Source organism: Bombyx mori, chromosome 19 (assembly GCF_030269925.1).
Source record: "Bombyx mori chromosome 19, ASM3026992v2".
Lineage (NCBI taxonomy): Eukaryota > Metazoa > Arthropoda > Insecta > Lepidoptera > Bombycidae > Bombyx > Bombyx mori.
The window spans coordinates 10,330,441-10,358,324 of record NC_085125.1 but is presented as its reverse complement, the minus strand read 5'-3'; the positions used below and the strand labels follow the sequence as shown (position 1 = coordinate 10,358,324).

The window sequence follows — 27,884 nt, the reverse complement described above, 5'->3', positions numbered from 1 at the left end:
GTTTCAAAGGCCTTCGTCTGTGTGTCAATTGGCCTGATTGTGCCCTAGGTGTTACAGATCTCCATAGGCAATTGCGATCATTTTCCATCAGATGGACCGTTTCATCGTCTACCGTAAATGGCAATAAAGTACTAACAATATTTTGGTCCGATAAATTTTAGGGGCACATGAAATATTTATATTCATATTCAGTGGGAATCCTTTTTACGACAAAACAATTTCGTCATTATAACATTTAAGTATCGCTTTAGAATACCTAATCCAAAGGGGAGCTCTCTAAAAATAATTTTACAAAGCATACTTTTCGGTCCGTATTCATTTTAACATGCATTATTTAAATACTTAGGTAATAATGAGCCGGCATATTTCAGTCCTACGGTTTGTTTCACGATTGGCGTAGCTTGTTCCGGGATTTTTAGCTACGTCAAAAAAGACGGGCTTTGTATTACGAATTATGTATGAATAATTGTGTTGGAGAAATGAAAAATCACTGTAATGTCAGTTTTAAAGTATAACAGCGATCCCACCCTTCAAACTGGAAAATATTACTGCTGCGCTGCAGAAATAGATAGACCAGTTTGCTGTTTTTATAAAATAAAACTTAGTTAATATATTGTTATTGTAGATGAGAATCAGCGCCATCTTAATTTTAAACACAGTTTTAAAATTAGAGTTTACATGCTTATGTTGCTGCCTCTTTGATATTCAATGAATCCTCCTTGAAGGCGTAAGATTATCGAAAATGCATCACCAAAGAACGTAATTTTGAATTTGGAACTCGCGCGCGTCACATTCGCATTCCCGCTTCTTTGCGCAGAACACGCAAATTATTAACATCTAAATTAAACCACCTTTTTACCTCCGCTGTCGCTTCATACCAGCTTTCTTTAATATTGTGAAGTGCTCGCCTTCCGTTCGCCGCTGAATACCCATCGAGAAAACCTACCGCTGGAGAGTACGAGGACTTTGAGAACATCAGGTGAGTCACCGGTTTTGTATTCATAGTATTCAGGCTGTATTTTGCTATCTTTACCGCGCCGCCAAAATATCCCTCTCAATTGCGCATCGCGTCGCATAATTTTGAATCATTTTTCAATCGCATACATGGAATAGCTATATTTACACGCTACACAAGTATTTTACAATATAACAATCAGTGGACGAATTAGTACATTCCTACTTTAATGCGGATATACCAAAATGTCAATTAAGAAACATTTAAAATTCGGGAAAACATTATTAAACATTACCCTGTAAAGGCGTTATTCCCGAACCAGAAAGCGAGATGAGCTACTATCCCAACGGTAATGTGAAACAATTGACTTAACCTAACCATAAATGTAGCCTTCTGCTAAATTCTTATTTAGAGAAATAACATTGAAACGCGGATTGAGCCCCTGGGCCATCGTATTCTTTCGTGTCAAAGCAAGTCGTGTCCCGCGCGATTGTCGATTTCTTAGAAAGAAAAGAAGGAAAGGAGGAAAGGAAGATTATGAAATTATGTTTGTGTTCCGGAATAATCTGTTTTGAAAACATGTACATTTGCAAAGCCCTACATCTAAACTAACGGAACAAGCTATTTTAAATTTCATTATAATAATATGATATCTATCAAATGATATATTGTTATCCAATAAAATAAAAAATCAGTTTATTTAGATGGAAATAAAGAAAAAAACTGAAAATGCTGCAATCTCTAAATTTGAACGCGGAACCAGTAAAGTATCTATACGATGGCAACTTTGCGTCGTCGCTCAAGATTTTCACTTGTTACAAGAGCCTCGGATATTCCCTATTGTTCGCATTATTAACGTATACGAGAAGACCGGAATCTTTTTCTTCCTTACTTTTCGGAATGTTTTAAGAAATTGAATTTTTAAGAAAAGGAAATTTTTCGGAATGTTTTTACTGGTGGCAGGACCTTTGTGAGTCCGCACGGGTAGGTACCACCACCCTGCCTATTTCTGCCGTCAAGCAGTAATGCGTTTCGGTTTGAAGGGTGGGGCAGCCGTTGTAACTATACTGAGACCTTAGAACTTATATCTCAAGGTGGGTGGCGCATTTACGTTGTAGATGTCTCCAGTAACCACTTACCACCAGGTGGGCTGTGAGCTCGTCCACCCATCTAAACAATAAATAAATAAATAAATTATCTTGCTTGATCATTTACTTGGTAATTGATGTGCTACATAATAATAATATGCATTAATCAGAATTCAAGATAAGTAGTAGTTTCATCTTTTATTTTATATCAAATTGTATGATTGAAATTACAAGTCATGAAACTTGTTCTGCATTGCTTTAATTTCCTAGCATCAATAAGCTCTATATTACTTTTTTTAAACTGGATGAGAGCTAACCTTAATTTTTTATTATCTTTCTTTTTCTTTAAGTACAATAAGAGATAACAATAATTTGTTTTTCTCCTCTGTACTAAACGCTAACAAAGCTCATCACAAATTTTCCCGTTTTTAATTAACGGCGACTCGTCAAACACTTATTAACTCCCCCTCCATTTTGTAACAAAGACTTTGTAATATTGTGCTGAAGCAAAATGTTTCTGTATCGTGGACAACATTTCTCACGAATGTCTCTTTAAATTCAGAAGATATATTCCAAAACACGAAGATATCCAGCTCACTCGACTAGAATAGACAAGACACATATTATTATATGATGATATGATAAAAAGTGAGAATTAAAAATCGCACACAGTCAAATGTTATTTACAGACCAAACCACATAACATAATGACTATGAGAAGCTAGTGAAATTGTAAAAAAAGAACATAATATTCCTAAGCTAAAAGTACATGTTATTATCCGCAACACGCTTCGTCAGATTACAGAAATAGAGTTATCAGCAACATGCTTCGTCAAAAAATATATGAAGAGAGTTGTGACTGTTTGCAAGAAGAGAGTTTTTCCTGGGTGTAAATCTTCTACAATATAACCTATATTTTTCCATTCAAATACATCATAAATAGATAATTGGAGTTACATTCAAAATATTAATATCAATTTGTCGCACGCAAATAAGTAGGAAACAAAATTAAGAACTTCTTAACAGAGAGCCTTTATAACAAAATTACAACCTCCGCTTGATTCAGTCGGCTTACGGAATCGACGATGGAGTTTCTAATTATGCAAATCTCCTTTGTCGCCAGCTTATTATATTAAAGTGAAAAATTCTCGGGAGAATTAAAATTGGCAAGGGTAAAAACTGTTACGATGAAAATTATCTGAAGTGATGTATTCATAGTTTCATTTGCCAGAAAATTTATTATAGTATATTTTAAAGAAATAATACATTTCTGGTTTATTATCTAAATTGTGTTTCAAATGAATGCGAAATGTATGTATCTTTTCTTACGCTGTCTTCAACTTCGGGAGTGTTTGAATTAATTTTTGGTTATTATCATTTAAATTTACCGTTGTACAAAGCTCTTCCTATTCTATTCCTAACCAAATCAATTATTGAAAAGTCTCTAGCAACATTAATATGTTAAGCATATAGTTATTATTAATTCATACTAGAGGTCCCGCAGTAGTCGAAATTCGACTATAATTAATTGGAATTGTACACTATTGTTTGTACACTATTATGATTGTATTTATTTTTATACTTCTATAGTCACAAATTTCGCCAAGACCACACTATAAAAATATTAACAAAGATAAACAATATTTAATCTATTCTCAATTTGACAACAGACGTCAAGGACAAAAGTTTGACAATAAATAGTATGAATGCGTGTGTGCATCAAACACATGGTATGTAATGTGTGTAATGTTTTCTTTATCGATTTAATGTATTTTTTATGCATTATTTAAAAAAAATATTAGCATTGTGCACTTCTTCTCTATATTCTCTATAAGTGTGGAAAATTTCATACTCCTCAGTCCGCGCAATTTTCGTAAAAAGGGATACAAAGTTTTTGCTTCACGTATTAATATATAGATAACTGATAGTTAATAGTAGTGAACTGATAGCTTAAATATCTAAAATTCGTCAAGAACTAAGAGATGTTAGCAAATAGTTAAAGATTCTTACGTTATACATATATGTTCCTATTTTACATGTGAAATAAAATCGGTTCCACTATAGAGCAATATTGGCAACAGAATGACGAGAGAAGTGACTTACTACACACCGACGTAAATTTTCAGTTTAATCAGATATCATTAAATGTACATATATCATTTAACAAAAAAGGTATTTACAATCACTAGACTGTATATCGAATACAATACTTTAGTTTCAATAAATACATATCATTCAAGTCCGGTTTTATGCATAGAAATCTAGCAACAACAAAAAAAATGTACCGGTATTTTACGTCTAGATCCCAGAATGTTTTCATTGTTCTCGTCATTCGAAAAGACAGCAAGAATATTTATTACTAACGAAACAAGGCAGCGGCTTGGCTCTGCCCCTGGCATTGCTGAAGTCCATGGGCGACGGTAACCACCCACTACCAGGTGGGCCGTATGCTCGTCTGCCTACAAGAAAAAAAAAACTCAAAACATATTTGTGCATGAATCATCAACAATTATATTTGGTCTAAAACACGTTCGATAAATAGACAAATAAATTACGTAACGTACAAGGACGTTTTCTCGTTCAATATTTTGTGTTTAATTTTGAAATGTGTAGGTACAACTTAAAACAAGTATTACAGTACCAGGCAATAAATACTGCACATCGATATTTAGAAAGAGACAGTCGTCTTTTTTTTTAATGCTTAGATTGGTGGGCGAGCTGACAGCCCACCTGGTATTAAGTGGTTACTGGAGCCCATAGACGTCTACAACATAAATGCGCCACCCACCTTGAGATATAAGTTCTAAGGTCTCAGTATAGTTACAACGGCTGCCCCACCCTTCAAACCGAAACGCATTACTGCTTCACGGCAGAAATAGGCGGGGTGGTGGTACCTACCCGCGCGAACTCACAAGAGGTTCTACTACCAATAAAAGATTTCTACTGGTGGTAGGACCTAATTTTGTTTTTGTTGTAGAGCGTTACCTGTATGCGACGAAACACTAACGATCCGGTAACTATGGAGACTAAATGGCAATTAGGTAATGTGCGATAGATATAACGCTCTACGAAGCAAAAATTAACCGTCTCTTTCGCACGGTCGATGTGCAATATTTATCGCCGGGTACTGTACGCGTTCTAGGTCTCAGCACTCCACAGAGGTACAAATATAAGTGTGATTTACTTTGTTTACTTCATCTCGGGTTATACCGTCAAATACATATAAAACGATATTAAACTGTGAAGCTGCTTTATATTATACGTTGTAAAGTATTAATTTATTATACAACAGCAACAGTTTAAGCGTTGAATTGTTTATGGTTTGTTTTGTCAGTTGATTCGCGGCAAATATTTTGATCGTTTCCGGTTGCATGATTATATTTACATACAATTGTAAATGATGGAGTCTATGAATTTGACTTTTTTTGTACATGGGCAAAGGAGTTACATAGATGGGAAAAATGTGAAAACCACGTGGTCGTCGTCTAAAGGATAAGAGACCTTCGGTGCATTCGTATCCCGCCGGCGGGTTCCAATTTTTCTAATGAAATAAGTACTATGCCAATGGTCGCGATTGAGTTCCGCGGTGAAGGAATAACATCGTGTAATGAAAATTAAACACGCCAAATTATAAATTGCGTATTGACTGATGGTAGGACTATTTCTGCTGTGAAGCAGTAATGCGTTTCGGCTTGAAGGGTGGAACAGCCGTTATTACTATACTGAGACCTTAAAACTTATATCTCAAGGTGGGCGGCGGCATTTACGTTGTAGATTTCTTTGGGATGCAGCAACCACTTAACACCAGGTGTGTTGTGAGTTCGTTCACCCACGAAAGCAATAAAAAATAAAAATAAAAACCACAACCTCATCACATTGTTCTTGTACGAACGAGACTTGAAAAGGTCCATATCGGTTGACGGCTGCTTAGCTACGCCTCTGATATGGCTGTGGTCCGTGAGCGCCACTTATAATCGTATGAGCCGTATGCTCGTCTGCATTCAAAGGTATATTGTTATAGCTTATAGATTTAACTTTGCTTTCGGTTAATGTTCCAATAAACCTTGTTACAGATACACGTCTACGTAAACATGAATCAGTGAAACAATACATTCGGTTCAGTTTGGATCGAGCAATTAGCGCTAGACACACAAACGGATTCAACTCGGATCGCTTCAGTTAATCCGTCTGAAATAACAAACCATATCTGAGTGAATGTCTCCCTAAATGATTAAAACGGGCCCGGACGATCGACTAAGACAACAGTGAGAAACTGTGAACTTCTAACTCGTAAATGAATATCGAGTTTCTGAATGTTTTTCTCAATGAATAAGTATCGCACTGAATATTGAAATTCTTTTTTAAGTCACAGCAGCAACTTGTTACATAAATGTAGAATAGGGATTGTAGCGCATAAAATAAAACCTCCACTGTTCCAAAATCTTCAGTTATTATAATAAAAAAATATCTAACACCTTTTTTACGCCTTAACCGTCTTCGTCGTCTTCCGATTCACTGTCATCCTGTCTGTCATTTTTTTCTTTTCGTTTTCTCTCAATCACACCTTAACGCTCCGTTCCACACTATTTTCAGTCGTTCCATTCTTACTAATCCTACATAAATGATGATAGTATTTCATTCGATTCTAATACTCACATAAGGACAACAGCTAATATTTAAGCAGAATGTTGACTCTGTAAGCATTCACCCGTAATAATTTGATTCTCAGTTCTATACCTAGATTAAAAATAAATCGAATGATGATATACTTTTACGAGAGTTTTGTTTTCTTTAAATTCCTTGTGTTAACAGAGACATTGTTTGGCCTATTTATTAGGAAAACTAACAGCAATTCTATTACTACGATCATAATGTATATAAGGTATATTTAAATCATAGGGACTGTCTTAATGCGAGTACATTATTTTATCTTTTTGTAAAAAAAATCCTCGCCCCTACTAACTCTAAAATTTTACAGCTATCAGATATAATTGTTCGGCTTATTAAGAACTAGCGACCCGCCCTCGCTTCGCTTCGGAAACATTAAAACACACATGAAACCAAAGAAATAAAATATTTTTTTTTTTTTTTAAAGTAGCCTATGTTCATCAGGGACAATGTCGGCTTCTAATGGAAAAAGAATTTTTCAAATCGGTCCAGTAGTTTCGGAGCCTATTCGAAACAAACAAACAAATCTTTCCTCTTTATAATATTATTAAGTATAGATATAGATTGAGCTCTACACTAAAAATCAATGCGTTATCATTAAAAAAAACAATAAAATTTTTGGGAAAAGTATGCAAACTGCAAATGCGCGTTCAACGCAACAATTCAATTTTTTTATAGATTTCTGCAAATCATCAATAATTATCACTATAGAGAAAAGCAGGAAATTAAGTGTTAAGAAAGGGCAGCTTTGTGCTGGCAGCCAACATGTTCTTAAGTGATTATTGTAATTCACAGGTACAAATAATTCCGCTGCCGGCCTCAAAACGTGAGATTAAAATCTAGGCTAACGGCAGAAATAGGTAAGCACCTATTCAATTATAATTTTTATTGCTTAAATCGGTGGACGAGCTCCCGGCTCAGCTGATGTTATGTGGTCACCGGATCCCATAGACATCAACCACGTCAATGCTGCCGCCCATCTTGAGACATGAGTTCTAAGTCTCCGTTTTTGCAGTATAACGGGTACCCATTTTTTTTTTTTTTTAACGCTGGGGAATCCATTTATGGATACCCGGTCGAGAGGGGTAACGGACCGGGTTATGTCGGACTCCGGCGCCTCCTGAGAGGAAGAAGAGGAGAAGAGAAGGGCCGAGGTCCTTCACCTCCCCCAATTTCTCACAGGAGACTACGCCTTGAAAAAGGCGCGCGAAGCACTTGCCCCGCAGAACGACTACCAACTAAACCCCATCGAGCCCCACCACTCCGACTCCACGAAACCCACGGTAGCGCACAGTGCGCGCCGAAGGCTCGCCGTCGCCGGTACCCATCCTGTTAATAGGACGGCACTCCATCCCCGGGAAAATCCCGCAGGACGTCGTCTCGGAGACACACCGTGAGCGGTGCACAGGAGCCACCTTGCGCCGCCTCACCACCGGACCAACAGCCGAGTACCGGGCACCCCCGCACCCGGCACCCGACAGCCCCTACGGGAGATGAACGGGAGCTTCGCGCCCGTGCCGCCCACTCCGCCTTCTTCGCTGAGAAGCCGAAGAGGGATCCCACTTCCTTTCGCGCTCCTCAGCCTCACGGAACGCCATGACCAAATCGCAAAACCTGGTTATGGTATAACGGGTACCCTAACCTTCAAATCGAAAAGCATTACTGCTTCATGGTAGAAATTGCCAGGGTGCTGGTACTCATTCGTGCGGCCTCATATAACGTCCTACCACCAGTAATTACGCAAATTGAATTTTTTTTACGTGATGTTATTCTTTCAGCTTTGAAGTCATTCGTAAACCAAGTAATTATTTAATTAGAAAAATTGTTCTTGCCTGCGGATTCGAATACCGGCACAGTTGCATCGCTTGATACAAATGCATATCCAGTAGACCAAGATGACTTCAATATACCATACAATATATCATTCCATGAAAATCTAATAGGTATTTATTTCAGATATTACATCAAATATCATGAAATATTACATCTCGTATACCTGCGAGGCATAAATTAGATTGAAAATGTTGTTTAGTTTCAATGTACTATAAATTTCCATGTGACTATATTCAAGATTTACATAATTGCACCTAAACCAAAGTCTCTCTGGAGATCTCTAGAGAAATGAAATTTGAAGAACAAGGCAAACAGACGAGTTATCCGAATAAATACAAAAAGGAATTTGCAAAAAAAAGGTCTGACTTTGTTTTCGAGATATTTTTAAGTTATACAGATCTTTCAAGGCAATTGATTCCCATAACGTCAGCAAACCGTACGGTAGGATCAGCGTAACCATGATTACCTCTGGGACTCGTCTTCATGCATTCGCAATGGGGTCGACTTAACATAATGTGGTTACTTCGTTATTTTCGTGCCTCCATGGATATGTTTTCCGTATATCATATCTAATTTCAACTTAATAAGTCTTTACCAGACTCTTCGTCGGTTTGTGTTTGTACACATTAACCTCCCTAGTGACTGAATAAATTATGATATGGTATTCGCCGACAAACTCGGGTCAACATTTAGTATTTATTTTAGTACAAAAGGTATCTTATTAGAGTATCTTAATGAGCTCTCGATTTATTTATCAGAAGACTAGCTGACCCGGCAGACTTCGTAGTGCCTCAATCGATAAATAAAAAACCTAAACTTTTGTATAAAATAAACTGAAAACAAACAAAAGGAATGCGTCCGACGGGGGTCACATCAAGAGGAAAACAAAATTATTATTTTTATTTCATTCCGAGCATTTTGATATTGATCTACCTTTTAAACCTTTTCTGGACTTCCACAAATAATTCAAGACCAAAATTAGCCTAATCGGTCCAGCCGTTCTCGAGTTTTAGCGAGACTAACGAACAGCAATTCATTTTTTTATAAATAGATTCAGTTAGGCAAGTACGGCCTGTATTGGCGATACATTGACATATTATGTTACGGCGCGGTAGTTTCTGCGAAGCTCTGCTCGTTCTAGGGACAGGGTTAGCAAATTCTCTCAGGTTGAGTCCGTGAGCTCACCTAACTCTTAAATTCGGCATTAGGGCGTCAAATTTTTGTATGTACGTAGCCGTTTACATTTGTTTTAATTTTTTGTTTAAATTTATGACTAACGCGATTATATTAGTTACAATCGCGGAGATCAAACAGACATAAAATCTACAGTTTCGCTGCTACGCCCTCTCCTCCGATTTCAATTTAATCTGAAAAATTTATTTCTTTTATATCATATATATTAATAGTTTAAATATCCTTAATTGGTGAGTTGAGAAGTGCGCATTTGGGATGGCCTGAACATGTGATGAGACGAAATGACAATAAGGTTGGTAAGAGAGTGTTAACTGTGATTGTGGAAGTATATAGAGGAAGAGGTAGATCTAAGAAGAAATGGATGGATTGCGTGAAAGACGATATGCGTAAAAGGGTATATGTTAGAGGTGCATAGAAGGAGAAACTTTTTTTTTATTGCCCTTGTAGGCAGACAAGCATACAGCCCACCTGATGGTGCGTGGTTACCGTCGCCCATGGACTTCAGCAATGCCAGGGGTGCCTAAAACATGTTGCGCCAGCCCCGGGTGACTGGGAGAAGGGCAGGGGAATGATGATTGTTAATTCGAGATGAAAAGAAATAATGGAGGCAAAAGAATAACGTGATTGCATACAATGCTTCGTCACGTGATTGTCCATAAAATGCGAGAGAAATAGGTAGGTACTCCTACTCATTCTCATAAACATCTTTCAAACGGTTATTCGAATGCAGTATTTACAAAACGATTTATTTTGACTTAAATTTACTTTCACGTATATAATAATGTATTTACATAATACGATAATGTGGAATATCAATCACTAGAGCATCACAAACACACAAAAGCGGAAATTTACAAATCAACAAACTCCCACAAAACGCAAATCAACGAACACAAACCCATAAAAGTTTCGCCGTTTACTTTACCCCGTATTTCGGTTAGGCAAAAACTTAATTACATATTGAAACGAGCGTTCAGCGCGAGGGGGCGCCGCGGTCGACCCGCTGCCGGCTCCCGGCGAGCTCGACGGTAACGCGTCAAACTGACAAATATTGTTACGATTGTTACAACCAGTCCACGTTGCTGTTTGCTTATTGTTACGGTGTAAATAAAATTGCTACAGTAAAACTTTAGGGAGAGAACGCTTATTGAGGACGAAGTTTTAAGTAGGCGTACCGACTTCGCAAATGTTATTGTTAATATAGAATTAACAGTACTGAAAGCATTTAACTTCGTTACCGAACTGCAAGATTGTTAAACGCACAAGACAAGTGTACCCATCTGTTTCATAAAAAATTATCCAATTGAGAAATTGATTTACATTTGTTAGTGACTAAAAGAAAACAAATAGTGGTGTACGAAAAATGATTGTTTTATTATTATTTTTTCAGATTGTATTTTAAATAACAGCTATTACAATGCACAGGTACAGAGATGTTGTTCGTAGGGTTGCAGCAAGTGAAGTGAGTGAGGTGGCAGTATTGCTACGTGACCGCATGTTGCAGGTAATCGTACGTTGTTAGGTTGGTAGCGTGTGTGCATAGACAGTATTAAAAACATATTTTATTGGGTTATATAAAAAAAAACAGCTCATTCTCGCTTGTAAAATATATTAGACACAAGTGAAGCTATCAGTTACTGTACGTGAAATAGCTAGCTACCTTGACCTTTTGTTTGTTTTTCAAGGCTATAAAAAAACACAAAAATCCTCCATCCATCAGCAGAACCTTATATGTCCACCGAAGACTGTGACTTCAGTAGCTCATATCCAATGAGCAAACTTAATAGGCACCAATTAGTACAATATCCATTCGGATGGGACTAGCACCACGCTCTGTGGGCATCGATTATTCTTCCTACACGCCACAAAAAGAACCCAATCGTCACATAACATCTATAGCAAAAAATTCGATTAGATTTTGTGAAAATCCAACATATTTTGATTACAAATAATATGAACGTAGATTAATGTATTATAACGATGTAAGAGATTTTCGTATCATAGCCGTTTTCTTAGATGAAAAATTACCTTACCGCTGATCTAATCTGTATTAGGTTGATTACAGATTTAGTTGATTGATGCAACTCATAGAGTACGACTAATCAACTTTATGATACTAGAAGAACTGTGCAGACTGTTCAACGTATAATTAACGAAAATTGGCCACACTGATTTGGTATTTTTATTTAGATACTTTTTATTGCTTTAAAAGGCAAACGAACATATAAGGGATTTGATTTTGCAAAGTCATATATGTAGACACAGCTGAGCTACTGCCTATATTAGGGCTTTTTAACTGGTTTAAAAAAGGATATGCCATAGCGCTCGTAAAGCACCCAGGAGGTAATTCATTACATAGAAGGATGGTACGTGGAAAAAACTCTGGAAATGAACTGTGAATGAGCGGAGTGGTTCCAGGTGGTCTGGTCTGGAGGGGGCAGTGGTACACTCATATAATAGAGATGAAGGGTTCTCTTTGTCCAGACGCGTAGTACCACGTCACTCTGTTGAATATTCCTAACATATTAGAAACCCACTTATCCTTTCAATTTTATATTACCTTCTAAATTAAATCAATATTGAGCAGCGCTCGAAATATAATATCTACCCCGAGAATACCCATACTCTTGGAAGGTTGAAGGGATATTCCTCGGAATTGTGGCGCCTTGTCAAAGTGGTTCTTCTTCGCAGAAATCGCAAACCTAAATATTCGAAGGGTTAAACTGAACTAAATTCAATTCGCCCCATTTGGAAATCCACCCCTAAGAGCTCTACACTTCAGATACAAGTGTCGATCGAATCTCATAACCGTGTTCCGAGGAAAAAAAAACATGAAACAGTTATTTCGAAAAACGATGTTTTATTTTCCAAAATATATATTTTTTGGTACCAAGGAAATCAGATAGCGTTCTCTAGAGGCCTTTCATGCTAAACACGGGCTCAATTTGAGGCTAAAATAGAAAAAAAAAAACATATTTTTTTTAATTACCCGAATGTTTTGCAAAAGGGCTCCGCTATGTTATATTTTTAAACGAAAATTCGTATGAAAGAGTTCCAGGCATCAGACATCTGCAGCGTGTCCGTTTTCCCAACACGATAGCAATCATAATACATTATTTACCAGTAAAATCTCCCGTTTCGGAGCACAGGGCGTGAAAACATTTTTCACGGTTCATTAAATATGTATAAATCGTTCGTAAAGGCTGGGTCAGTGTTGTTTCCGATGCAATCTAAGTTTTGGTTCGTTTCTCTCGGGTATCTAATGATTTATAATGCCGTAAAAGGATGGATTAATGATTTTATTTAGGCTCCGGGCTACCGTAAGTTGAATTATGTTTACGAGTACTCACGGTAGTTTGTTGGATATTTGCTAGCGTGCCTATGCTTATAACAGAGAAGACAAAATAAACCTTATTCCGGTGTTATTGAGACATCCCTTTTGATTCACTATGTGTTGCTCACAAGAAGATTTGTTTGTTTGATTGACCTATCTCGATTTTAAGATTGTCTACTTAATTGTACGAATCAAAGATATCAAATAAGTCCTAGACATATTACTTAAAACTATGTTATTATCAGTATTTCAAATACTTGATCACTTTTCATGATCAGTAATCTTAATTATACTTGTAATAACCCTTAAAATGTATAGCAGAGGTTGTTATTGTTATTGATATCCATGAATACACACTGGCCTAATTATTAGTCCGAAAAATGGTAAAAATAATGTTTTAAATAGCACTAGTTAGCTATGCCATCCTACTTTTCGGAAAGCAGGGCTACTTCACGGCAGCAATAGGTAAGTAGGTCTGAAAATAGGTATTAATTTTGTCGATTTGGAGTCGTAGTGGGCCTACATGATAAGACGCCTGGTTTACTTGTATCGAGAGATGCGCCAGTGCCGGTGATCGAAACCCGCAAGAAGGTACCAATTTTGATAATGAAATACGTACTTAACAAATGTTCAACAACGACTTCCACGGTAAAGGAATAACATTGTGTAACAAAAATGAAATCCGCAAAAATTTTAATTCGCGCAATTACTGATGGTAGGGCGTCTTGTGAGCCCGCGCCGGTAGGTACCACCATCCTGCCGGTTTCTGCCGTAAACCAATAATGCGTTTCGGTTTGAAGGGTGGACCAGCCATTGTACTGTAAAAGTGAGACTTAGATTTAATGTCTAAGGACGAGTGTCGACGGTTATTGATGTACGAGGGTTCCGGTTACCACTATATACCAGGTACGTGAAGCAAAAACTTTGTATCCCTTTTTATGAAAATTGCGCGGACGAAGGAGTATGACATTTTGACATGACACACTTATAGAGAATATAGAGAAGAAGTGCACAATGCTAAAATTTTTTTTTAATAATGCATAAAAGATACATTAAATCAATAAAGAAAACATTAGGTGAGCCGTGAGCTTATCCACACATCTAGGCAATAAAAAAAACAATAGTGACTGTACCGATAATCCGTGAAAATAGCCCGATAATGAGGCTACTGGCAGATCGGTGGAGATATAAAAGAGGTAGGCATATAAAAACATGCATTCTCACAATATAGGGCAATGTTGTTGGAACCCACTTCTAAAAGATAGCTGGGTCTCGTTTATCAAAATGAGCCTTCATAGAGCTCAGCTTCGGAGGGTCTCGGGAGACTTTTAAGCGGACCATAATGTTGCGGCGCTTTGATACTGTAGAATACAAATAGTACATCATTTTTTTTTTTTATGATTGATACTTTACTGGTGGCCCGAAGGCCTTTCCAGTTTCACCAGGACAGGTGGGCGAGAAAAGGCTCAGCCAAGAGGGGCGGGATTAGCTAACAACTGCCCGAGCGCCTCCGAAGGAGACCTAACAACTCAAGAGCAATTGCTTCGCGAATGAATCTACTACCGGATCGGAATCGCGACCCGCTGAGAAGATCCGGCGAGAAACTCAGCGAGCTGATTCATGGGTTAGGTTGCACGGCGAACTCTTTGTCGAGTTCGACGAGTACGGTTACCGAGGTCCCTAAGCCTGCTCCTAGTGTTAGAGCTGAAGGCGTCTAATGCAAAGGTTATTGGATCTGATGGATCCGTAAGAACGTGTCTAGGGCGTCGACGGTGACTGGCTCCTGCGTGATCAGGATTCGGGGAGTAGTCAGCGGCGGCAACGATAAGGCGATTATCATGACGCATAGCCTTATCGAAGTACCGTTCCGACGCTGACTTCATGTATTTCTGAATAGATTCGAGGCCCAGGTCATCGTGTAGGTCAACGTTCCTCACGAACCACGGAGCTCCGACGGCTAACCTGCAAAAGCGGGATTGTAGAGATTGGAGGGTGTCTATGTGTGTGCGGGCCGCGTGAGCGAACACCACACTCGCGTAAGTCATGACGGGCCTTATGCAAGTTTTGTAAAGTGTCACCTTGTTCCGAAGGGACATTTTACTCCGCTTACAGATCATGGGGTAGAGTCTACCGAGAATAAACGCGGCACGGTCACGGACTGATTTTATATGCGGGCGGAATGTCATCGATGCATCCAGGGTAACGCCCAGGTACTTGACCTTCCTGGCCCAGGGTATGGATTGACTAAAGAGAGTAATCGGGGGTGTGAGATTCCTCCTCCTAATACGGGAGGAAATCCATGTGGAGCTTCCCCTCTGAAATAGCACCGCAGTACTTTTCGCTGGGTTGATGTCTATGCGCCATTTTCGGAACCACTGTCCTAGGGCTAGGGCTGCGCTCTGAAGCTTCTTCGCGATTAGGGACTTGTTTCTACTGGAATAGTAAACAGTCGTGTCGTCGGCGAATAAAGCTAAATGGGTCGGCGGCGACCGGGGAATATCGTTAACGAATAAGCTAAATAGGAGGGGTGAGAGGACAGAGCCTTGCGGGACTCCTGCTGTGAGAGGTCGTGGGGAGGAGCGGGTTCCCTCGACTCGATATCGAAAAGAGCGGTTCGACAAGAAGTCCCGTAAGATGAGCACGAGACTATCCGGCACGCCCATGTTGAATAGTTTGAAAATCAAACCATTGTGCCAGACTTTGTCGAACGCTTTTGCGACGTCGAAGAAGAGAGCTCCCGTGTATAACGGTTTTGGTCGATTAAGCCCCACAAGAATGTGCTCCGTGAGGCGGTGCACCTGTTGAACGCATGAGTGATTTGTACGGAATCCGAATTGTTCATCGATGAGAATGCCCTTGGATGAGACGAAGTCTCTGAGGCGTTTGTAGAGCAGACGCTCATACAGTTTGCCTAGAGACATGAGGAGGCTAATCGGGCGGTAGCTCGTCGGATGATTTTTTGGTTTACCGGGTTTATGTATGCCGATAACGTCTGCTTCTTTCCACACCGCGGGAAAGATACAGTTCGCCATAGCGGCACTGAAAATAGATGCCAACAGCACGATGAGTTGGACGGGTAGAAGTTTAATAACGCGGTTGGATATACCGTCGGAACCGGGAGCCTTGCGAGGACGTAGGTCTTTGATCAAGTCTTTAACTTCCATCGGGGTGACGGGTGGTAACGCATCAGAGGGTGGCAAGGAGGCTCTGCGTTCTACCTCACTGTCTACTAATTCTACATGAACAGGGTCCACGGATTGAGTGCTGGGCGTGCACTGGGTTTGCAATGTATCGGCCAGCAGCTCTGCTTTTTCGTCATCATCGAACGCCGCGAGTCGGCCTGAGGGGCCTACGAGGGGGGGCATAGTTACTACCGTATCCGATTTGAGAGTACGAGCTAAGCGGTAGTAAGACCTTTGGGAGGGCGCGAGTCCTTCTAAGAAATCAGACCATCTGGCATCTCGGACTTCGGCGATGCGAGACTTTACGTCGCGTTGTAGGGCACGCATTCGAATACGATTTTCCGCGGTAGGATACCTGTCGTAGGCGCGTATCGAGGCGTTCTTAGCTCTAAGGAGTTCCCTAATATCGTCGGGCAACCCGAAGCGGTAAAGGAAGTCCTCCGCTACAACTTGTTTCGATGACCTATCTAATGTCGAGGTGATGTGTGACGTTAAGATGTCTATGGCTTCAGCGGTATCCTGAGGAGACGGGGTAGAGTCCGAGCTAAACGGGAGCGATGGTGGATCAGATTCAGCCAGGCTGATGCCCAGCGTGTGCCAATCCACCACAGTCCTCGTGACGGGAACGGAATCGGGAGCGCGACCGAGCTTCATAACGACGGGACGGTGGTCTGAATCTAACTCTGAAACTACTTCGATCGAGTGTAAGTTCAGAGTTACGTTTTTTAATAACGCTATGTCGAGTATATCCGGGCGATGTGCGATATTTAGCGGGTAGTGAGTCGGGGTTAGCGGAGCGACGATATCGAAGGCGAGATCATCGACTAACGCGTCAAGCCGCCTGCCATTCGGAGTTGTGGTGTGTGAGTTCCACCTGATGTGTTTACAATTTAGGTCGCCCGCCAGAATGACAGAGCTCCCCATGCCGAGCAGCGCCTCGATATCACTGCTTAGAACGATCTTATCCGGTGGAAGATAAACGGACGCGATAACGATCGGCGCGTGTCCCGTCAGTGAGATTCGGCACACTGATGCTTCGATATTAGCGAGCGCGGGAGGATCGAGCGGGACGCAATGCAGGGCTCTTCTATAGTAAATGACGGTACCACCACCACGAGCAGAGAGCCTGTCATTCCTGACCATGTTATAGTTCGCGATTTTAGGGTCACGGCGCGCGGGCTTAAGTAGGGTCTCCTGCACTAAAAATATATCAATTTGATGGTCACGCAAAAAGTCAGAAACCTGATCACGTTGATTTGCGAGACCGTAAGCGTTAAAAAATCCTATCGTTACGGATAGGGGCTTTACTCTACTTATATACGCCATTGATTACCGGCGGAGTGAGGGGAGGACGTACGTATTTAATGACGCGTATACGTCGGCGTATTCTTGCACAACGGCGATAAAGTGTTGTGCAGTGGAGGCAGCGCGAATGGCGTCGCCCAAAGCGTTAACGCGCTCAAAGTTGATCGACTGAAAGAAGTCGATCGCTAAAGCGAGATTGTCGGACGCGGTCGGAGGGCAAGTCGCGGGAGAGGGACGAGTCGCGGGGGCGGGACGAGTCGCGGGGGCGGGACGAATCGCGGAGGAGGGAATTGTAGCCGTGTTCATATACGGCAGCGGTTTCGCCCAGGCCGAGACACTGGGCACCGGCGCCGGAACGAACGCTGGCTTAGCCTGCGACACAGAGGGTGCCGAGGCTTTGATGTCTGGGCCGGAAGCTCGGAGGCGGTTTTGGCGGGCGACGCGGCGATTTATTTTCGGGGCTCGGGGGCACCCGCGGTAATTTGCGGGGTGACCCTGTGTTTGACACAGGACGCAGCTAGGCGGTTCCGTCGCGGTTTTTTGGTCGCGAGCGCAGAGGGCCGTGGCGTGATCGCCCAAACACTTAACACATCGGGGGCGCGCGTGACAGTTACGGGAAGAGTGCCCGTACAGTTGACAGTTATGGCACTGGCTAGGAGTGCCTTTTTTATGGGGGGCTTCGACGGCGATACCGGAGAGCCTACAGACGGCCTGTGTGTTGAAGATTTTCTTACCCTCGGGGGTAGGCTGGAGGGTGACTAGAACCATATTATATGGCTCCCTACCGCGACCGGTGTGCATACGGTGCACAGAATTCACTGGAAAGCCCTGTTCTAACAGATCGGCCTTGACGAGCTCTACATCTAACTCTTTAGGGATTCCACGTATTACAACGCGGAGTTCGCGCTCCTCCTGGAGCGTATAAGTATGGAAACTTATACGTTCCTTGCGGAGGTAAGAAGAGAGGGCCCTATGGTCGTCGGGTGTTTGAACCTTAATTTGAATGCCGTTCGCGAGGTTACGGGCATTCGTGAAATTTATATTTTTGGCCTTAAGGGCCAGGCAAACTCGATCCCAAGCTGCCTTCTCCTGAAGGATAACCGGGGGAGGGGTCTGGGTTTTATTTTGTGCCACCGGACGCGGCGACGGAGTGGCACGGACTGGGGGCGCAACGGGAGTCTGAGGGCGGGGGCGCGACGCGTTCGCGGCTTTGCTAATTTTAGCGGCCGCGGGAGCTCGGGACTCCGCGGCACGCTTCTTACCCTTCTGTACCAGGGTGAATCCATCCGTCGATGAGGCGGGGGCGAGGTCAACCTCCATGTCCGAGTCAGAGTCGGAGGACGAGGAGGCGGGCGCAGGTGACCTACGAGTAGGTGTTTTGGAAGGCGCGACGGAGGCCGCGGATGATCGCGCTGCTGGAACGGTGACCACGGCGGACGACGCAGCAGTTTTACTCGCCAGTATAGGCGACGCGGGAACGGCAGGCACGACGGAGGCTGCGGTGCTCGATGCAGAAGCTTTGCACGCAGGTACAGGCGACGCAGGAGCAGCGAGCTCGGCGGAGTCCACGAGAGGGCTCGCGGTGTGATCGGCCTTGAAGGCCTGAAACTCGGAAGTGAGCTTTGGGTAGCGAAGCCGGAGAAATTCCGCAAATACAGCGTCCATGATGTCTACGTGCCCAGGTGGGGCTACCCTGGGTCTTAGAAAACACTCGCCTTGCGGCGAGGCCCCAACTTCTCGGACCTGAGCGGTTCTATTGAACACAGGTGGCAATGCGGCGCGATTACTACAGGACAAAGAAAAAGCAAAACAAATCAGAAATAACAAAAAGAAACAAAACAAATAAATACTTGCAGGAAACCACTTTGTCGGCAAATGTACCACGAACACAAAAAAACTAAAACGAAACAAATAAAAGCTTCCAGGAAAAACACTTGGTCGGCAGATGTATCACGATCACAGGCCGCGCGAACAATGGCCGGGCTAACAAAAGCCGGGCGAACAAAGACCGGGCGAACGAGTGGTCGATGAGCACGTCCGCACGTGACGGGTGCCTCTATCGGAATGATGAAGTACATCAATGTTACCAACATAACAATGAAAACATTTTTTTTTTTTTATATATGGACACACGCTAACCCGGCAGACTTCGTAGTGCCTCAATCGATAAATAAAAGACCTAAACTTTTGTATAAAATAAACTTAAAACAAATAAAAGGAATCCGAATTTTCATATTTATGTACCTTTTAAACCTTCCCTGGACTTCCACAAATAATTCAAAACCAAAATTAGCCAAATCGGTCCAGCCGTTCTCGAGTTTTAGCGAGACTAACGAACAGCAATTCCTTTTTAATTTTTTTTTTATTGCTTAGATGTGTGGACGACCTCACAGCCCACCTGGTGTTAAGTGGTTACTGGAGCCCATAGACATCTACAACTTAAATGCGCCACACACCTTGAGATATAGTTCTAAGGTCTCAGTATAGTTACAACGGCTGCACCCTTCAAACCGAAACGCATTACTTCACGGCAGAAATAAGCAGGGCGGTGGTACCTACCCGTGCGAACTTACAAGAGGTCGTAGCACCAGTAAAAACTTGGTACCTGCCTGTGGAATTTGATCACCGACATAATCAAAGTACACCGGGCATCTTATCTTTTAGGTCACGGCGACTTATAATACAACCAGAGCGCAGGGTAGTTTACTAGAGTATTCCCTTTTTCAAACTGCGTGAACCTTAACCCTTTCAAAACGCGAAGAATATATAAACTAGATAAATGAACGCAATTTTCCTCAAAACGTATATTGTTATTGTAAAATGAAATAGCCTTTTCGTGACTTGTATTACATTACATTATTTGACGATCGTCTGGTGTAGTGGTAAGTGACATGGTCACTACACAAGGGGGTCGCGGGTTCGAATCCCGCCACGGCAAGATATTTGTATGATAAATATAAATGTCTTTTCCAGGGTTATGGATGTATCTTAAATATATGTGTGTGTATAATAAAAATCTTACATTTATTTCCGTTATCTGGTACCTGTAACACAAGTTCTTTACGAACTTATCACGGGACCAGTTAACGTGGCGTGATTGTTAGTAAATATTTATTTATTTATTTTATTATTATTATTATATTTAGATGTTAGATGATGTTTTCGAGCATAGCTATGTCGGTATGTTTTGTTCGTTAATGTAGAAAACAAATATTTGTGGATTTGTTTGCGTTCTACGTGTTTGCGACCCGTTTATCCGATTATGTGGAGCGTTGAGCTAGTTCTCAAATAAGAATCAGCATACGTTTGATGTCTACTCTATAATATTTGTTATAGATGTGAAAATGAACTTGTTCGTAGCCCTGTCGTGTCTTAACTACTTAAGATATGATAATGGAGTTTTGCGTACGCGATGGCCAAAAAAAGAGAACGTAGACACATTTTACAAAAAAAAAAAAAAATTAGGTACATTAATCATTAACGAACATTAAACTTTTTTGCACTCCCGCCGTATAAATATCAACATTTAAATATTAATAGATATTAAATAAACTGTATCTTAATAACAAAATAAACTTTGGAAGATAAAAAAGTAGATTTTATAACTGGTATCAATGTTTCCAGGCGCAAAGAAAAATAATCGAAGCCTCGACTCTCGTAATCTGCTATAATTTTTTTTATAAATTAATATGCCTTAAAATAAATTAATATGTTGAATTCACAGCCTGTGTACTCAAAGACCGAACGAAGACAAATAGGTGATTGAGACAAATATGGTTATAAGATTTTTCTCTTGTGTTATGGCTACTGTGTTGTGATCCATACGAAACTATATTTACATAGAAACTCCAAAATTTATTTAACAAGTTAATATTAGTATTTAACAAATAATTTGAGTCACGGTCACGTAGAAAATTGGTCAAAGACATGTATTCTAATTATTATTTTTTTACTATCTGACCCGGCAGACTTCGTAGTGCCTCAATCGAGAAATAAAAGACCTAAACTTTTGTATAAAATAAACTTAAAACAAACAAAAGGAATCCGTCCGACGGGGGACACATCAAAGGAAAAACAAAATTGTTATTTTTAGTTAATCCGAGCATTTTCATATTTATCTTTTTTTTTTTTATTACTTAGATGTGTGGACGATCTCACAGCCCACCTGGTGTTAAGTGGTTACTGGAGCCCATAGACATCTACAACGTAAATGCGCCACCCACCTTGAGATATAAGTTCTAAGATCTCAGTATAGTTACAACGGCTGCCCCACCCTGCAAACCAAAACGCATTACTGCTTCACGGCAGAAATAGGCGGGGCGGTGGTACCTACCCGTGCGGACTCACAAGAGGTCCTACCACCAGTAATTACGCAAATTATAATTTTGCGGGTTTGATTTTTATTGCACGATGTTATTCCTTCACCGTGGAAGTCAATCGTGAACATTTGTTGAGTACGTGTTTCATTAGAAAAATTGGTACCCGCCAGCGAGATTCGAACATCGGTGCATCGCTCGATACGAAAGCACCGGACGTCTTATCCTTTAGGCCACGACGACTTTTTTCCACAAATAATTCAAGACCAAAATTTGCTAAATCGGTCCAGCCGTTCTCGAGTTTTAGCGAGACTAACGAACAGCAATTCATTTTTATATATATAGATAGATAGATAGATTGCTTAGATGGATGGACGAGCTCACAGCCCACCTGGTGTTAAGTGGTTACTGGAGCCCGTAGACATCTACAACGTAAATGCGCCACCCACCTTGAGATATAAGTTCTAAGGTCTCAAGTATAGTTACAACGGCTGCCCCACCCTTTACTGCTTCACGGCAGAAATAGGCACGGTGGTGGTACCTACCCGCGCGGACTCACAAGAGGACTCACACTCATATTCTCAATAATATTATTTTATTGTAGTATAATGTTAATTTTTAGATGTCTTAATTTAACACACAATAATACATAATAGCATGATGTGTTTTTTAGAACACTGCAATTTACGATAAATGGTGGTACAATGTGGTTTCTCAATGAAGCTGAACATCATTTTTATTACAAATATAATTATTATTTCAAGATAATGTATTTTTTTTTAAAATCAATCGAAAGGAATTATTTCAGGAATAAAAAATTTAATAAAAACTTATATAAATAGAAATAATAAAATTAATTGAAATAAGAACATCATATTTAAGAGTTACTAATGAAATCAAACAAGTCAGTCTTGTTACATGATTTCAATTTACCGTAAAAATAAACTCTATTTTTTGCGAAGTTTTCTTGATAACAGAATTATTTTTTCTCCTTAATTAGGAATTAATCTCAAAGAAATCAAAACTTATTGTAATGCAAGTATACATACATACACATGCATGCATATACCTATATACATACATAGCTCACCAAAAGTCAGTATTAAAAACCTTATGAAACGCATTCAATACATAATATAATCAAAACGCTAAGGTATAATTAAAATTAAAATAGAAATGCCTGTTATCAACATATAGATCAGTGGCCCAAGCAAAACAACAAAACTACTAACAATCTACAACAAAACTACAAACAAAAAACTAAATACAATCATAAAAGTATCATCTCAAGTCGCCTTTGATTATTAAAAAAAAACGAATAAAACCTGCTTTTTAAGACTTTTTTTTTTATTTCACAATATCGAAAAGTTCCTAAAACTTAAATTAAATTGTAAGACGCTTTAGACAATATCCGAGCGAAGGTTCACGTTTTAGCAATGTCAAGAATTATTTGCTGTAATCTTTTCCATCCAACAGGCCGTCGCTTGTTTATAAATAACTTTTTTAATTTAGCTACGTAAAATATTCCGGAATTTCGGCAAATTTTATTAGACGTACAATTCGTACTTGCCCATATGGGGTTTTATATTGGTTTCATTGATGGTGAAAACGTAATTTGGTACTTTGGTTTCATTGTAACACTTCTTATAGCTTGACATGTATGTATGTATGTTTGTTTGTTCAATTATTTATTTATTCAGCTTTATGCACCAAAGTGGAGTGGCGGACTTAATGCCTAAGGCATTCTCTATCAGTCAAGCAAGGGTGGTGTAAAGGGTTCTGTGGCGGGTGTATTTCTTTTTGAGAAATATGAAAAATAATAACAATACTATATACCTATACAAATACTCATACAGTATACATACATAAACAGAACATTAGTTGTAATTAACGGATTCTTTGAATGTCAATTTCACTGACTTCAAGACATCAGTGCAAACAAGAGTGCAGCGATATCGTATGATAGGCCGGAATGGAAAATAGAACATGCTGTACCAATCCCATATAGTGGCAAAACGCAAAATGAAGAAGCAAAATAGAATCAAATAAACTATCTTTGAACTATAATTGAAAAAAAAAGGCACCTCAGCCGACTTTGTTCAATCACTTCGAAAGATATGCAGTATTTACTGGCCCGAATATATCTCCAACCAAAGTCTCAAATGAGTTTGTATTGAAACACGGATATACGATGATGTCATGACTAACCAAGAGTAGATAAACTTGACCCACAGTGAAGCCCATTCATTGCTCAAAATAGAACGCATCAGCTAAGGAATGAAAACTCTCTTTGTCCCACCTAAGGAATTTGTGCATTGTAAGGAACATGATAATTTTAGCAATGCCTCTTCGTAAATAGCGCTACAATTTTGGCGACCGGAAGATGACTATTATTATTCTTATCATTAGACAGACATAATGCGTTCTATTGTCTCCTATAATTTCATTTCATTTCATTATTTACCTATATAATAGTTATTTAATATTTGATACTAACAGTTTTACAGAGGTATTAAAATAATGAGTACTAGTTACTTCAATAAATAATATTAATAGATTTTCATTTGCTTTGTCGTTTTCCAAAAATTCGCTATATCAGGAGGACTATTGCATCATTACTTACCCACCCATTACTTAATTCTTGTAACAAAAATCGCGGTATATAGCGGTTCTTCGAGTAGTGACCAAATTTTCTTATATCATTATGCATAAGTTAATTTGACCGACCCGATCGATGCTTACCGAAAAAAAAGCTCTTTTTCCATTTGGAGTTTTGCAAATACATATTATAAAGCTCGAAGTTTCGAAGTACGTCTACAAAAATCAGTTAGCGCTAATTTTACAATGTTTTCTTCTGTATTACGGATTAATAACGGATATTACGGATGAAAATATTATTACGGATTAATCTCACGTTTGTTATTCGAAGCGCCGGAAATGATAAAAGAAAAAACGTAAAAATAAACCGTAAGAATAGTTTTAATTATAGTTACGGTACTAAATGCGTATGATTTCGACACAATTTCCTTTTTTAAATTCTTTGCAGTACAAAAGAAGTACCTACCTAAGAAACGCACACACTCATATTTTCTCTCACATTTCATTCTCTCACATTTTCGCTTTTGTACAGATTTATTATTGAGTGTACACATGAATTCCTTATCGAATCGGATTCCGGACGGATAATACGAAAGAATCGTTTCTCAAACGAAAAATACGTGTGTACATACTTCAAAGCCTTATGACCTAATCGTTTAGTGCACTATTCAAAGAACACCAAAACTGAATTAATTTTGTGTGTCTTTATATTTATTTTTATTCTTCAGGTATTATTGTATAACAAAAATATTAATTTGTTAATAGCTGACCCGGCAGACTTCGTTGTGCCTCAATCGATAAATAAAAGACCTAAACTTTTGTGTAAAATAAACTTAAAACAAACAAAAGGAATCCGTCCGACGGGGGACACATCAAAGAAACAACAAAATTGTTACTTTTATTCAATTCCGACCATTTTCATATTTATCTACCTTTTAAACCTTCTCTGGACTTCCACAAATAATTCAAGACCAAAATTAGCCAAATCGGTCCTGCCGTTCTCGAGTTTTAGCGAGACTAACGAACAGCAATTCATTTTTATATATATATATATATATAGATATATATAGATAGATATAGATTACCTTGTTACAAACAAAAGACAAGTGCGCGCCTTTCTTTACGCCAAGTATGGATAGATGAGCAGGATAAATATCTTATTTCTCAATGAACTACGTCGGATGATAAGAATTAGATTCATAGGGAAAAAGTCAGAGTAGGACAACAAAAATCATAAATGTACACTGACTGCATCACACTTTTGAACGCGCTACGTTGAATTTGTCGATACTGTCTGTTTCACGTTAAAACATACGGTCTATGATTCAACATTTGTTATAGTTTCACTCCTGCTATAATTAACGAAGACTATGTTTACGTGTAACAAACATTGATCAATTACATCATTCGCAACGTAAATTCAACTCTTTATGAAAATTGTTTTTTTGTTTATATATATATATATACAGAAAGGAGCCCCGAACATGACCGCCACGCATTTCGAGCGTATTTCAGGTCAGGTAGATTACGATCAAACACCGAACGTTACTTTTTATTACAAACTTCGTGAACGTCTTTAGCGTTGACGCGAGAAGTTTGGAACTAGTTTCTGACCTTTCACCTTTGTGGCGGTTTGGCGATTGGCGTTTATTACCGTGCCGATTTCCGGGCTCGCGTCGAACGAACTTATCGTTGCTTATATTTATATATATGGTATTTCGTAAGTCAATTTATACTTGGAAAGGATTTCACGTTCAGATTTTATGTCATTGTCGATACATTACCGCGTCGCACACATGACGAGCGCGCAACGGTTTTGACTTTCGAATTCAAAGTTTCACGTTGCGAACAAAAAAAAACCAATCTTATAAATAAATTAAAAATGAGCGACTAAACTCACCGGCAAAATATCGATCTCGGGACGAAACGAAAGTTCAATCGATTTCACATAAAAAGTGTAAAGTTTGAGTGGTGAGGTGCGAGGCGGCGATCGCGTTGAGGCGTGCGCATGGTCGCGTGCACACGGGCGGCCGGCGCGGGGCGCGACGCGGACTGGCCCGGGCGGGGTTGCCGCCGCGCCGCCGCGTTTCCTTGCCCTAAATTCGCGTTACAAGCGGCCGCGGCACGGTAATTGTCGTACCGCTGCCTGCAGCCGTGACGGCCGCACGCCCTATCGATTCGACACGAGGCGCGTACGTTCCGTGAAAGTAAAACTTAACTCGATCGAATGCGATGCGGTCAACGGTTCGCTGACGAAAACGCGATCCCGATGTTTTCTAGGTCACAAACTCGATTAAAACTTCATATTGATTCTTTACCTTTACCGAAAGCCGATCACGTCGTAACTACTAATGGAATGGACCGATCGTGATTGAAGCAAATAATATTAAGTCGATTCAACGATGTTTTCTTTATCGTGAATTTATAATTTTCACGGTCGCATTCAATCGATTAAAGAATTTGAATTTTCACATATATTATACACGTAATGTTTAATTTTCACATGACAACACAAATGCCACTCCAACTTCTGAAACTATGGAACAGGGAACAACAAAAACATAATGCTACGCTTTGTCTTCGTTCGGCTTTGTAGCGGGTGCTACGTAATGCTACGGCCGCTACATGAGCATCTCTACGAGAACGCTACGATGACTATTACCTTTGCTACGGAAAGAAATACATACAATATGTGAAAATTTAAGTTCATTTTTGATGCTTATGTTTGAGAATAATCGTAAATACACCGTATCTTTTGCTTAATATGCTAGTTTGCTTTTTTTAATATTCTAGTACTATATATCTCACATAACGATAGCAAAAATCAACCTATTTTATTTTTCGAAGCACTATTTCATTTCAAAGATGTTTTCACCATTTCAATAGTCAGTTGAAATAGCAAGATTAAACAAAATGAACTACACAATTTTAATCGGAAATATTGAGTCGAATAGCAATGAATTATTTGGCTGGATTCAATGGTAGTATTTATCGTTTATTTCAGCTAGTTTTCTTGTGTTTTATTTGAAAATTTTAATTTATAACTCTTATTTCCATATTTTTTTAAATACTTTATAATTCAGGATTCAGCAAACGAAAGAGTTCCAAGTAAAAAGTACCAAGTTATAGGTAATTCACTATGCAATAAAAACTGACTTTTTATACATTAAGGCTCTAATATGTGTTCTAAATTTAAAAACTTTAACACATTACGTAGTAAATTCAGACAATCAAATGAATCAGTAAAAATATATCTAATAACAAAAGTATTATCTATTTCTGTCCGTCAAACTAACGCAATTATGTATTTAGTAGGCTGTTTCCCAGTACTGGTTGCTACCAGCGCTTCATCTATTGCAACGAATGAGCACGATACTAATGCAATTGAAACTGTCTTTATATCTGAACGTG

General features: G+C 39.6%; 1 protein-coding gene and 1 long non-coding RNA gene across 5 annotated transcripts in view; one reads left to right on the top strand and one right to left on the bottom strand.

The window, feature by feature from the left end:
* The window catches only part of SC1 (voltage-dependent cation channel SC1), a 207,907-nt gene extending 181,380 nt beyond the window's left edge, over nucleotides 1-26,527 (bottom strand). For 2 of the 3 annotated variants that reach the window (XM_062673803.1, XM_062673804.1), the window contains exon 1: nucleotides 26,374-26,522. The gene's annotated coding sequence lies outside the window, so the exon portion shown is untranslated. 3 annotated transcript variants of the gene reach the window in all.
* On the top strand, nucleotides 784-12,591 carry LOC110385929 (uncharacterized). 2 transcript variants are annotated; one of them, XR_009975710.1, is made up of 7 exons: nucleotides 784-979; nucleotides 6,117-6,376; nucleotides 7,507-7,571; nucleotides 8,490-8,654; nucleotides 11,129-11,242; nucleotides 11,804-11,914; nucleotides 12,430-12,591. It is a non-coding gene; the product is annotated as an uncharacterized LOC110385929 (long non-coding RNA). The 2 variants fall into 2 exon arrangements; XR_009975709.1 differs by lacking the exons at nucleotides 11,129-11,242; nucleotides 11,804-11,914; nucleotides 12,430-12,591 and having other exon boundaries at nucleotides 8,490-8,902.
* Nucleotides 26,528-27,884: the final 1,357 nt, after the last annotated feature.